We start from the raw sequence: 14,799 nt of genomic DNA on the forward strand, positions 1-14,799 counted from the left end.
TTTTTTTTTTTTTTTTTTGCGCCGCTTGGGGTGGCAAAAACCCTGGAGCCGGCCCTGTCTGGCAGGAAACCAGTTGAATGTGAGCGCTATATCTCGCTCCGAGAACAAACAGGGGCTTGGGACAAAACAGTCCTGCTGAAAAGCTGCTGCATCCTCCAGGCTGTATCAGGCAGATCAGAGAGGGTAGCTTAATGCCACACCTTGACACACAGACCACGGAGCTGCTTTTTGGTCATGGTTGCAAAAGGAACATTCACCAAACCCTTCCATGGCAACAATCTGCCTGCTTGCACCAGGATCTTATCCAGGGCAGGGGAGACAACTAGGGAGGGGAACACAAGATTCCCCCCGTGGAAGTACAATCCATGCAAATATTGAGGAGTCTGCTGAGGGTGTGCCACCTGGAATTCAGGGAGGACTTTAGTTAGGAAACGCAGAGACCAGATTTTAGTGTGAGCAGCAAGAGCTGTCACCAACTTCCAGCTTGACCGACTAGGAACAATCAACTGGGACAGCTTGGTCAACTCAGCCTCAGGAAAGGCAGAAAACAGGCTCCTGGAGAAGAAAGCTTTGGTGGGGGAAAACTGGGTTAAAAAACAGGGGCTCTTCCAAGAGCCATAAACTGGTAAACACCTGGTCAGGCCACACACTATGCAAAAGTCACCAGTTGTTAAAAGGACCATTATAGAATGGAGGCAAATCTAGGTTCTGTAATCAACCAGGTGCCAACAAAAATAGGTGAGAGTCAAAGCCCATCCCCCCAGCAAAAAGAAGAGAGAAGGCAAGGGACGTCCAGGCGAGGAGGAGTCAGAGTACAGGAATCGCTGAACAGACCAGAGGCGAAAGGTTGCCACCTTACTGACTAAATCAATGAGCCCCTGACCTCCTTCATCTAATTGCAGCAACATCAAAGCACGGCACAACGAGTGGTAACTTTTAAAAAAAAAAAGTTTTTTTAGCAGAGGGAATCTCTCACAACTATCTTTGGGTGCTTATTTATATTCGTGGGCATGGACGTGATGCAAATATATATTGTTGCTGTCCCTCTTGCCTGCCTGCTTTTATTGCAAATGGCTAGGTGACTTAAATGTATAAGACTGTTACAAGAAAAATATCCCTGTGGTATTTCTGACCTAATTGAACCCTTAGAGAAATTTTGTTCGATTTCTTCAAAATATAATGTAAGACCCAGCTCAGTTTCTGAACAGGAACAGTGGTTTCAAACTTTAAAATAATCATCAATTACATAGAGGACTGTGTCTCAGAAGGGAAAGGGAGTGCCTTCTATTCTCCCAGGTGATTAGTAGGTTGTCAGTACAAAAACGTCCACTCAGACCTGATTCTATCTGTATTAATACATACACGAGTGATTGTTAGTGTTTAAAGAAATACTTGAGTCGTGCCCCATCCTTTTTGTATTATTGTGTTCTACTGAGAGGGATTTTTTTTTTTTAGGGGAGTTTATTTTAGTTTTTTTTGAGAATAGAAGGACTCCCTGGCAAACAGCACAATGAAGCTCCCTGGTTGCTGACAGCTCTGATGTTAAGTGAGCGCCAAGGACTTGGTCAGGGAAGATTGCATGACACCTAAACTAGACCATTTGCAGTTGAGCTCTAGGGCTGTACCAGGCACTTGTTACACTCTGTGCAACTATCCCATCTACAGTACTAGGGAAGAGGAACAATGTATTTAATCATTGTGCTTGTTAGAAATGTGATCATACAACAAGCATCATGGAAAGGGGCACCATTTTGCAGAGGTTTTATAAAATTTCTTGGCGCTTAATTGAGGTTTAATTTTAAACATCTTAGGATAATTATCTCACAATTTTCAAAAAAATTGATTAAACTTTTTAACTTCTGCTTTGTTTCTGTGCCACCTTGTTTCTGTAGGCGGCCTTGCACCTTCTCCTCAGCCCCTTCCCAGTTCCTTAAAGTATATTGTCCAGATTCAATAAAGACCCCCAAATACCTTAATCCCAATGCAATAATTGGGGCAACAAAGGGGGACCACTACACTGCCCAGAGCCCAGTAAGATTGAATTGCTCTTAGCCCAGTTAATGCAGGCAGAAGATGTTCATACCCTTGAAAACAAGCACCAAGTGCCTATATGTCATTGTCAGACGTGATAAAAACTGAGATATCATCAGCATAGGCTGACAGATGAACCAGGAAAGCATCCAGCACCCCTTACACAGAAAGGCTTTGAGGGACATGCAGGAATGGATCCAAACTAAGAGCATACAGCATCCCAGACAGAGGACACCCCGACGAATGCCTCTGAGAACTGGGAAGCAGCAGCTAAAACCCCTTTAATCTCTATGAAACCAAACATTATGGTACAGTGAAGAAGTATAAGAGAACAATGGCCTAATCCCAAAAGCTTCTAACATTTTAAAAAGATAACTATGGTTAACACTATCAAAGGCCTTCCCCTGGTCCATTGAAACAAGCCCCACATCCAGAGTACAAAGTTTGCTAATGGTAAAAACATCATGAATTAAAAACAAATTAGCAAAAATACAGTGATTAGAAATACAATATGTTTGATCAGAGTATATGAGAGCGTCCAGACAGTCCTTCAGCTAGTTGGCTAAGGTAAGGTGCTGGATAAAATCTTATAATCAGAGCAAAGAAGGGAAATAGGTCTCCAATTCTGTAAGTCACAGGGGTTGCTCAAGGGGCCAGGTCAGACCTACCTCAGTGAACATCTCCCGGCTGCAGGAAGCTCTGTAGCTGCTGGCTGGGAGACCATCTCTGAAGGCAGTGCCACCGCCAGCAGCAGCACAGAGGTAAGGGTGGCAATACTGCAACCCCCCTACAATAGCCTTGCGACCCCCCCACAGCCCCCTTTGGGTTGGGACCCCCACAGTTACAACACCATGAAATTTCAGATTTAAATATCGAAAACCAGGAAATTTAAGTTTTTTAAAATCCTATGATCATGAAATATACCAAAATGGACTGTGAATTTGGTAGGGCCCTACACATATGGCAACGGAATGGGGGGCGATAGAGTCTGGCAGTGCAGATGCAGGCTCTGTCACCTGCATGTCCCTTGATGTCCCAGCCTCCTCCCCACTATCTGGGGTCCCACATTCTTACCGGGGTTGTCTGAGTCAGAAGTGCATGGGCAGCATCCCCTCAAATGACCAGGGTCACCACACAGGAAATATTCCATTTTTCAGAGTCAGCAAACACTGTACAATCCACCCCAGCTATGTGGTGCTTTAAAACCAAGTTCAAGGGCTGTTCAGGATTACTTAGAACCACATAAACCTGGCACTGGAATGACATAATATGCCCCACGTTTGGGTTCTTGCAGCCTAACAGAATCATCCTAACGGCAGAAACTACCTTCCCATAAGGGCAGAGATCAGACACTAGTGCCCCATTGTGAAGGAAGACGGGGGGGGGGGGAGGAGGGGCGGGAGACCACACATTGGAAAAAAATACTTTAGTAGCAGGATTAAATAAGGGGAAAACTTGAACAAAAGACTCCTTGACCCAGAATTCCTCCATTACCAAACAGTTCACAAACTGCTCCTGGGCCAGGAAAATCACTATAGATTTGCAGAGGCAAGAGGCAGCTTTTACATTAGTACAGCCACCAATAACCTTACCTACACTCAGCAACACAACCTCCACAGTGCAGGAGTCAGCAGGCACACACTGAACCCCAGGCTTGTGGATCAAAATGCTAAACCCATCTGAAATGGACCCATGGAGAATCTCCCGCCAAGGAAAAGGGGCAGAGAAATCAACAGCACCCCTAAACCAAAGAAACAGCAAGTAACAACCAAACCAAAGTCTAACAGAAACCCAGCTAGTGCACACAGCACATACAAACACAGCCTCGTTCTCAGAAGCTCAAGAGAAAGAGAGAGCGAAACCGCCACCCCGAAAAGCCTGCTGGTTAGGGCACTCACCTGGGATGTGGGAGATCTAGGGTCTCTGCTCTGAACTCAAGTCTCCCACATACCATGTGAGTACCCGCCTAACCACTGGGCTATTGGTTATTCTGGGGTGGTTTTCTCTGTCTCTGGTTTTGACAAAAAACAATATGTTTCCTGTTTTTATGTATTGGCATTTTCTGACAAAAAATGTTTAATAAAAAAAAAAAAAATCCTGTGCTCTATGCACTAGGCCACACTGCCTCTCCTAGACGTCTCTGGGGTATCACTGTAGTGACATCACATGGATGCAGCAGTCCACAATGCAGGATCTGGGCCTAAGCTAATAATACAGAATGAAAGAACTGTCAAATATTAAATTTTCGCTTCACTATTTATTTTTATTTCATTTTTTCCCCATTTCTCTTACTTTAAACCGTGGAAATTGACTAGCCAAGTTTGCTTTTTTTAAGTCAGTTTTCAGTTTGTTTCATTTTCTCCTTCCAGTGCACTAGCACAAAGCTGTAGTTTGAGTTGCGAACACTGCAGGGGGAATGTTTTTATTGTTGTTTAAAAACTGTTTCCACTGGAATTTTAAAAAGTCATAAATATTCCTATTGGTTTTAGTGGTTACAAAATCTTATTTTTACAAAACCAAAATTTAGGGCTAAATTTGACCTGACAGTATCTTCTTTATGTTCATGGTAATTTTGCTGCTAATTCACAGCACACTATGCTGGAAATCTGTCTGACAAGTGTGTTTAATTTGAAAGGGAAATACTAGAAGAAATTGTATCACTTGCAATTGATGAATGTGAATTTTTGCAGAACAACTCACTGTATCACCTCCAATACCCTTTTCCAGCAGATGTTATCAATTTGACAAAATCAAGGTAATGCTGGAGAAGGCTGTTTATGGTTCAGCTGAGTTCAAACTGGTCCCATAGCACATTTTTTTGTGAAATAAATGAATGGTTTACAAGCTAATCTGGCAAATACAGTATCTATGCATTTACTATGAGCCAGATTCTGCCACCATTTATCACATTCAGTAGTCGAGTACTTCATACCATAATCTGAATAAACTCTCAGTTCTTCTCAGTCTGGGCTCTTCAACCCATTGAACCAACTTTCTTGATTCTAGCCGGCTTCCCCAAGCCCACTATTTTCATATCTGAAACCGGATTGATAGGGATCCAGGAAGTCATAGTTAGAGACAAACCTAGAACCACCCTGCTACAACCTTCTCAATAACTTTTTTCCAAAAATGAAAGAAAAATAAAAAAAAAAGACATTTGTACATTTAGAAAGCAAAGAAGTAATATAGTAAACTGCAGAAATAATAGTCACTGAGGAACAGATAAGGAAATACTTGGGAAAAGTGTACATAAACAGTTGGTCTAGATAGTACTGCATGCATTATACACTACATTATTATTAAAATTTGCTAACAGACTTGCAATAACACTGATAATTATTCCAAAAAGTCATGGAGCTATACTATGCAGTGTAGTTGTAGCTGTGTCAGTACCAGTGCACTAGAGAGACAAGGTGAGTGAGGTAATATCTTTTATTGGACCGACTTCTGTTAGTGAGAGAGACAACCTTTCGAGCTACACAGACCTCTTAGAAGAAGCCTGTCTCCCACCTTGTCTCTCCAATATCCCTGGCTGCAGCAACACTGCATACAATTATCATCCTATCCATTTAACTTCTGTCACTAGTAAAATAACACAAGAAAATTACAGAAGAAAGGGCCAGAATAAGGCCAGCTCTGCACCGGGAATGCCAGGTGGGAAAGAGGCCCCAATAACTCAGCATTAGTCATTACAAAAGGAGTGGTGAGTTTCAGGAATCTTGTGTTGTACTCAGGCTGTAGTGAACACTTTTGATCATGTTTCATATAAAAAGTTTCTGACATCCAGAATCTTTTCACATTACACAGGATCATGCCTTGGTACACTAGTACTGCAAGCGTTATCTTAATGACCTAAATAGACACAGGAAGCAGAGAAACCATCACGTAAATACAATCCAGCCAAATGCAAAAGAACAGGATAAGATACTTTTTTGGATTTGGATTATTGCTGAATCGCTGTACTAGAGCCATTATCCAAATGCTTCTTTTTTAAATGCAACATTGTCATATGTATAAACTATGTAATAATGTATATTAATATGAGAATTCTGAGAATATGATTCAGCTTAAGTACTTGCTGAAGATGCTGTTTTCACCCAGGAGGAAAATATTCTCTTAACAAATGCTAGCTAAAACTGAAGTCCTACGTGTTAATACAATTCAGCTTGTTAAAAGGGTTGTGATGAACTGGCAGATCTGAGCAACTACTCCTACAATGTATGAGTCAAACCAGTGCTATTACTCTCTCACATCTACAAGCACTAAAATTCTTTCACAAATGCTGATCTAGTCGGCTATTTCAGATACATATTTTTTAACTGACTAACCGCGTAAAACCTATGATGGCTGATAAAAGATGAAAAACAATCCAAACTTTTCAAATGATAAGTGTCACAGTTTCTGGGCAACTGCACTTTATTACCCCTCCATGGTTCACCAAAGGCACCCACTTAAAGGTTTCCAGCTCCCAGCCATCACCTCTCTTGTGCAAAGATCTGCATCTCTCTCCCTCCTGAGGGGTTTTTCCAGGCTGCACAGTTCTCTGCCTTACATTGTAATATTCCCAGCAAGCCAGACTGCCTAAACAGGCCAGCATCTGCACTTTGCTTTCTCTGCAAAGATTACAAACAGTGTAATTGTCAGCAGTTGCAAGTTACCACACAGTTCTTTATAAGCAAGCACATTTATTCTTAAGGTGAAAGCACTACAGAGAAAACATATTAAAACAACAAAATAAACTACATGCATGCCAATAACCTTACCAGAGATCACCCCCAATTCCAACCTCAGGCTCTGGTAGGTGTCAGTCTGTCAAAACCCACAGCTGAGTTTTCCCTGGAGATACAAGTTCATAACTGTCTCAGATTCAGAACCAGAACAACAAGCTGGGCAGTTCCATCATTTCTTTATATAGCTTGGGATTTTGATCTCCAGTCTCTGGGAACAGGTAATCCAGTGGCAAAGACCATCTCCGCAGGGCATAGCTTCAAAAGGCTGGGGTTTTGTATAACTAGAGTTGGAGAATTTGCATTAATCTCCCTCTGTGTATTCTCTAGGAAATCCACTTAACACTTATTGTCCCAAAAGTCTACACTTATGTGGCACATTTTCAGTGTAGTCTTTGGAACTCCCCGGTCTCACATCTGTCACAGTAGGCTAGCAAAATGAATATTCAGTGATGTAAAGATGTCTGTGTGTATCTATTTCTGTATATATAAGCTACATTATAAGAATAAAACCAGTGGATCTGAAACTTTGGCCGACCAGGCTTCTGTTGTAAAGATGTTCCAACAAATTGTCTTAAACAGTGAGTTTCTTGCTAATTGCAGTCAGGCTTTGCCTAGACTAGGATTTAAAGGTGTGGGTTTAAATTATGTAAATTCACTCAATCCATATCTGCATAAATTCTAAAACACTTTTCAGGACAAGACTACATGAGTGAGAAATCACGGGCCCAGACCTAACCTGCTTCTCTCAGAGGGAAGAGACTAGAGTGAGACAGTACAACAGTGGCAAAGTGTCTACATGAGCTAGAGAAAGGTTATTATAAAGCAGGGGTGGCCAACTTGAGCCTGAGAAGGAGCCAGAATTTACCAACGTACATTGCCAAAGAGACAGAGTAATATGTCAGCAGCCCCACGCCAACCCCTCCCCCCCCGCTCCCAGCGCCTCCCAACCATCGGCAGCCCTGCTGATCAGTGCCTCCCACTCCCTCCCGATCACCTGTTCTCAGTTAGTGGCACAGATAAGAACAGTGTGGGCATAGGTGCTGGAACTAGAGGTGCTGGGGGTGCTGCCGTGCCCCCTGGCTTGAAGTGGTTTCCATCATATAGAGGGTTTACAGTTTGGTTAAATGGCTCTCAGCCCCCACACTATACCAATTGTTCCAGCACCCCTGAGTGTGGGTGAATGGATGGAAATGGTGGATGCCCACACCATGGGGGTAAGAGGGAAGGTACTGCTTCTACAGCAGTTCCTGGAGGCACTTGGGGAAGAGCTAAGGGTGCATCCATCCAATATGCTGCCCACTTGGCAGAGTGAAACTTCGGCATGAAACCCTCCAGTGCTTGGGAAGATGGACCCAAGGGGAAAATCAAGGTCACACGGGCAGATCCAGGCACAGGTTCCATGATACAAACAGGCTCAAGCCCACGTACGTGCACATTTACACAAACACACACTCAGACACATGCACAGGCTCCGACGTAGACATGGAGCACTGCCCTGGCCAGGAGAGGTCAGTGTATTATTAGAGGGTCTCTCACACTGAAGGCTCTGGGCTGCCTTGTAAATGGGAGGAGAAAATGGCGTCCAAGTTTGCCCAAACCCTTCAGCTCTAACCTGGTCATTATAGACTGTTCAAAAATGAGCAAGCCAGCAATACAGCTGATAGCTCCAGCACCGGCTGAGGTGGGGATGATAGTGGAGGCTCGACTGGGGTGAAATTAACATGGTGTGATTCCAGGATAAGAACCTTGATTTGCTGGGGAAAAACAGAAAGGTAGGACCCAGCACCATGGCAGACAACTGGTTATGGCCTCTAGGCACTACTTTAATTCAGTATGCTTTACGAATCAGCTTTCACTCCTATGATCACACACTGTGTTTGCCACAGGAACCCAGCCTAATTCACTGCACAGAATGAAATTTCCTGGTTTTAAACTTTAAAAATGGGACAACGATTAAAATTTTATCATGGAACCACCAATGGTCCCTCACATCAATCCTTGGCAGTGTTGGGATCCGTAGATCCACAGCACAGTCCTCTAGCACTTAAGCTAACAATGTCATTGGTAGTGGTAGAAGGCTGTTTTCTCTGTGGCCCAGCTACTGTAGAGGGGTGGAGACACACTTTGCCAGAGGCTTTCCACAGTTATTTGTTAGACAGTATAACAGTGCAGAAATTCAGCATGAAAGTGTTAAAGTCCAAGGTCTGGATGGGAGTGTTCTCTAGTGGCTACAGACCCTTCTGCCCTGTCCCCCACGGTTTCTCTTTGTCCGCTTCGGTTCATATCCCAACTCCTACCCTGCTCCTCCCACTCTCCTCCTGTCCTCCTGACTCCTGCCTGTACCCCTGTCCCACTTCCTGCCCCTGTCTTTGCCCCTCTCCCCTCCCCATCTTCTTTTCCCCTTCTTCCCCCATCCCTTCCACTGGCTCCTATGCCCTTGTCCCTCCACCCCCTTTCCTCACCTCTCTGCATTGGAGACAGGCTGCTTCTCCTTCTCATCCTCACAGCCTGGGTGCCAGCAGAAGGACCACTGAGAGCACAGAAGAGGCAAGCTCCCTGCTCTCAGTTCTGCTTCCGGACATCACTTCAGCCCCTGGCGGACAGAAGGAGCAATTGCAGGAAAAGCTCTCAGTCCCTGCGGGGCCGGGTTGGAGGCAACATACCCATTTGCTCTGTGGGGATGGTGCATGCACAGTCTGGTCAGTGCTAGGAGTTGTGAGATGCTTGAACCTGCTCAGTGAGGACAGACTTCAGAAATTTTACCTGCCAAACTCTAAGAAGTCTCTACAAATTTAGGCAGATTTTGGCAAAAGGCACATCCCTGACACTAGAGCAACCCCTTGCCAAATTTAAAGTTGCTACTCCGTAGCACAGAGGTTCTAGAGGGTCTCTATGAAACAGTTATGATTTTCTTTTACATACAAAACAACATATTTTCCTCTAACCTCATTCTTGGAAATGTCAGAATTGCTTTAACTGTAACTTTTATATATACCTGAGTCAGACACCAGACATGGAAAATTTCAGTCTAAATGGTTATAAGCCGCTAATGGGAATTGTCAGGCAATCTTAACTATAGGCCTTGCTATCTGTGCTGCAGATAGTATCTGAAGCTAAATTTGGTTCAGAACATAATCAACCATATGCTCAGCAACACACGCCTTTGAGGGCCCATCCGCTCAATTCTCTGTTTTCTTCACTGGCTCCCCAGGAAAATCCAGGTCGAATTCAAGATTTTGATCTCCAACTTTAATGCCTCACACGGGAGTGGGCCAAGTTACCCGAGGGACAGGCTGTTCACTCTCCATAGTTATGGTATGATACGATGGCTACTCTCCTCTGGAGCAATGAAACTGCCAGCTTCCAGTGTAAGATGTGGGCTGGAAACAGAGCAACCGCCCCTGAATCTGGAACTCCCTCCTGGAAGAGATCAATTTGATTACAAACAACAGCACTTTCAGAGCAGACTACAAAATCCATTTCTTCATCCTTACTTTCCCACAATAACGCCACCCAAAAATAAATACCCAGCCTGTGACAACTGGAAGAAAAAGGATACATGTTATATGTTCACGTCAGAATTTTGGGTGGTGCTCAGATACCGCCAAATAAGACCCTAGATATACAGCTATGTCCTATTGGCTTTTGCTCTCTGAAACAGTGAGGATTTCACTTGTACTTGGATCCATTTCATAATAATAAAAATACACAATGAAATCTTAAGTATTTATATGCAAGAATAAACTGAACATCCTGAACCTCATAACTAACATTTTTGAGAACTTCGCATATTTTGCCCATTCTGGACTCTAGGGACACTGAGCCAAATTCATTTTTGGTGTAATTCCACTGAACAAATGATACACAATAGACCAGTAGTGAAGTAAGGCAGAGCTAAAGAGTAGCAGCTGTATATAGCAATTATCAGAGGGGTAGCCATGTTAATCTGTATCCACAAAAACAACGAGGAGTCCGGTGTCACCTTAAAGGCTAACAAATTTATTTGGGCATAAGCTTTCGTGGGTAAAAAAACCCCACTTCTTCAGATGCATGGCGTGTGCCACTGGACTCCTTGTTGTTTTTGTATATAGCAATGTCACTTCCTTTGATTTACACTCTCCTCTGCTAGCAGCATAAACCAGCATCCTGTTTGCCTTCTTCACTACAGCTGCAAATTGGGTCTAAAAGCTTTGCGGATTTTTTTCACAATAATTCATAATTTACAGCATTTTCTGATCACTAAAAGGCAGCAGTACGTTTCCATTTAGTGAATAAGCCTAGGTTTTTTGTTTGTTTTTTGTTCGGGAGTTTTTTGTGCCTCGATCCAGAACTCGTATCTCTGATGAACTGCATCTTCCATCTTTTCAATCAAGCAATCAAGTGACATAAGTAATTGCTATTTAACTGTTGTTCCTTGGTATTTACTGTTGTAGTATAACGTCATCTTTAATCCTACTTTAAATTATTGGTTCTAGATTGTGTACATAAATAGGAAAGGCCAAACTCTGATCTCAGATATGAAGTCAATGGGAACATAAGTGAATATAGCTTTTAGCCCTGAATAGTATTCTCTTGGGTATCTTCTGAATAACTTTTTAGCTTCAAAATAATTCAATGATTGCTTTATTTCCTGCTCTTCAACTAACTTTCCAAACTCCAAAACTTTGCCCTCTAGACATTGACTTTCACTATAGAACTTTGTCAATTGTTTCTTAGAAGCCTAAGAATTCATTGTATAATTTATTTACGCTCTTAAGGAATTCCAAAATTAACTAGTATATCAATTTCTTTATATTACCCAGGAAGGATACCTTTCAATCTATCTGTGGTTTTGTAAATCTTCCCTCCTCATATTGCATTTACTCTTTTTTGACTTCTGTCACAGCAACAGCTGGTAATGTGGCGATGTGCACGTTTTTAGGATTTCTCGGTTTATTTTGTTAATAAGGACATTTTATTAATTTGTTACCCGATGACGTCCTTATCTGGCAGTCTGAACAGCTGAAGAATGATGTCACAAGTTAACGAAGTAAAAGCCAGTGTGCATTTTCAGATAACATTTTGACTGTGTGAGGGCAAATGTAATGACAGTCGGGAGGCAGAAGATTTAATAGCATTCTGAGCTGGAAATTAGGTGGATGAGCAGTGAGCCCAGCACCTGTATTCATGCTTCATGGTATGTGAGGAGGAGGCAGTGTTTAGAATAGCATCTGTACTGAATTGGCTATAAAGTGAAGCATGTAGGTATGTACTTGGCTGCCTCTGGGCCTTAAGCGATATTGTTGTGATTTTTCACTGTATTTGAAAGCTGTGCTTCACTCTTCTATATCCCACCTTGTATCAAACATTTAGCTCTGTGGCAACCATACATTCCCTTCTGGGTTCCTTGCTCTTGGCTATCCCACAGGTCATGGTATCAGAACGAGCTGGATCCGTCATCAAGAGAGAAAACATAAATAAATGGAAAGGCATAAAGGACGACAGAGAGTAAGGCCTGGTCTACACATTGTTTTTGTACCAGCATAACTATTTTGGAGTGTGATTTTTGTTTAACCAATGTAGTTATAGTGTAGACACCATTATATTTGTATACAGGTGCCTTATACTGATATAGCTTATGCCCCTTCCCATACAGGAGTAAACTATACCAGTTTAAGCACTTTTATACTGGTATACTTGCATTCACACTAGGGAGGCTGTGCCATTTGCATTATACTGATATAGTTAAAACAGTACAACTTTTATGTATAGATAAGGCCTAAGTTGAACTCCACTCATAGCATCATGTCATTCTCTTGCAGCCATACATGCGTCTCTGTGCTGTGTTTTCTGTTAATATCCATCTCACTCCAGTAACAGCTGGGAGAAAAACACTTTAGTCAAAGATTCAAAATCTCATTCTTTTCAGCTAATGGTTGAGCAACCCACCTCCGGGTCCTCCCAAGGAAACCTCCAGCAAAACAGGGAAAGCCAGACTTGGCATTCCTAATAGTCTTAAGGTGATACAAAGAAATGGGAAAGCAAAGCCGATATCAGGCCTTCTTTATTGGAGCGACAAGGGGCTCCGTTAAGAAGTTGCTTTGTCAGTTGCTTACTTCTATGCAACCATTTCTAGTTTCGTGGGCCTTGTGCCTTTGTTCCTTCATACAGGAAACTTCAAATAATTACCCTTTAAAAGTCTACATGTCAGACTAAATTCAACATCTAGCATGGTAAATACTTCCCACCGTGCCCCATAGGTTTCATTGTGAATCAGAATAGATGACTAATGCCGTACCTACATATTAAGAAAATTCCCTGACATGTGCATTAATCATTTCTTTTTGAGCAAAGCTCTTAGAATTTTTAACACTTCAGAACCAATGACAATTAACCTTGTTGAGATACTGTAAAAGTACTTGGTCTTTGTAGATGTATAAGAATTGTGTATTGCTAACAGCACCTATTGTTGATTTTCCCCTACTTGACGGGTGATCTTATTGTCGTGCCATCTGGTTTTTCACAGTACTGTACTAAAATATGCTGCAGTCCATATGCATTAAAAAATGTCAAGATATAGTTTATTTGGAAAGCTCTAATTAACTTCAGTTTCCAATGTGTGCTTTTATATAAGCTTCTAATGATAATGCCCAAATTCACTGGCTTGCACCGTCTGCTTTATGCCATTCAGTGATGCAAAGCAGTCATAAACCCAGCTTAGCCTTTTGGGAGACTTAAGTATATGCTTAAAGCTGAGTACAAGAATAAGCGGTTTGTTGAACAGGGATGGATTTTAAACACATGCTTAAGTGCTTTACTGAACTGGGGCCCTCAATGCCATCTATCTGGTACTTCTTACGAGAACTGCTTCTCCTCTTCAAACCCACACTCAGCCACAAAATTATTACTAGTCTTTTTAAGCAGTTTCAGTGTTCTCTTCTGTCCTATGTACCTCAATCAATGCAAGACTGACTTACTAACATTTACCAGTAAAAATATTTCCATGATTTGTACTGTGATTTAAACATTTAACCATAAATGAGGACGCAAACAGTCTCTGAAGTTAGTTCTAGAAATGCTTTAAAAATAGAGACGACCCGAAATTGTCAATATTTCAAAAAATTTCCTCATAGAAGAAGGTTAATTTTTCCCCCCAGCTGTACTTAGAAATATCTTTGCTTTTGAAAAGAGCCTACAGTAAGACAATATATTCCTATTAAATGCTTCTCAAAGTGCTTTTTGTACAGTAAATGATGGCTTCATTTTGTTTTCTTAAAAAAACCTCTTTAAATAGACCCAAGTATAAAAACACATTAAAATGTTGAGATGGGGATGCCATTTGCCTTGGAGCATTTGTGAATCTTTCTGTGTTTCTGGCAGATGCAGGCTGGGGGAGATGATCGTCCCGTGGTGGCATTTGGTTCCAGAAGTTATATTTTCAGCTTTCTATTATGTGGTTAAAGCTCATGATGGGAACCTGAGCTTTCTGTCCTCCTAGACACTGTTTCCCATAGGCTTTGTGGAATATGAGGACTTCTGTCCATTGGAAAACAAGGTAAAAAAGGGGGATTCTTCCCTGAACAGTAAATAGGCCTTTTCACTGAAAAGCTTTGGTTATTTGCCATGTGTTTCTTTACTTCTAGGGATCTCCCCTCCCCACTTTTTCCTTGAGGTTTCTTTTAAAGTGTATGCTATAGTTCTGTGATCTTCTAATCCAAAGGGTATTCTTGATAATGAAGGAAACAGGGAGGGGTGGGGATAGAGGGAAGGATGCTCTGAATCTCTATTCCTGAATTTAAAAAGCTCAGTGGCTTTAGACCAAACACATCCTTATGAAAAACGTGTCTACCTCAGCCATATTTGAAGTGGAGTCAGGGCCGGCTCCAGGAACCAGCTGAGCAAGCTGGTGCTTGGGGCGGCAGATTGTTGGAGGCGGCATTCTGCCCAATCCTAGGGCGGCACGGCCGCTTTTTTTTTTTTTCCCCTTGTTGTTGTTCCGGCTGCCCTGTAGGGGGCGGCGGAGCGGAGAACCAGAGCGCCCTGCAGGGCAGTCCTCTTC

The 14,799-nt window shown here is 42.4% G+C and overlaps 1 long non-coding RNA gene across 1 annotated transcript in view; it reads left to right on the top strand.

Annotated features, from left to right (window-relative positions):
* LOC112119337 overlaps positions 1–14,799 on the top strand; it is a 31,469-nt gene that overhangs the window by 13,753 nt on the left and 2,917 nt on the right. The window contains exon 3 of the long non-coding RNA XR_002909109.1: positions 14,121–14,295. This is a non-coding gene — a long non-coding RNA (uncharacterized LOC112119337). The remainder of the gene's footprint in view (positions 1–14,120; positions 14,296–14,799) is intronic.

Source organism: Terrapene carolina, unplaced genomic scaffold, assembly GCF_002925995.2.
Source record: "Terrapene carolina triunguis isolate 2854851 unplaced genomic scaffold, T_m_triunguis-2.0 Scaffold139, whole genome shotgun sequence".
Lineage (NCBI taxonomy): Eukaryota > Metazoa > Chordata > Testudines > Emydidae > Terrapene > Terrapene triunguis.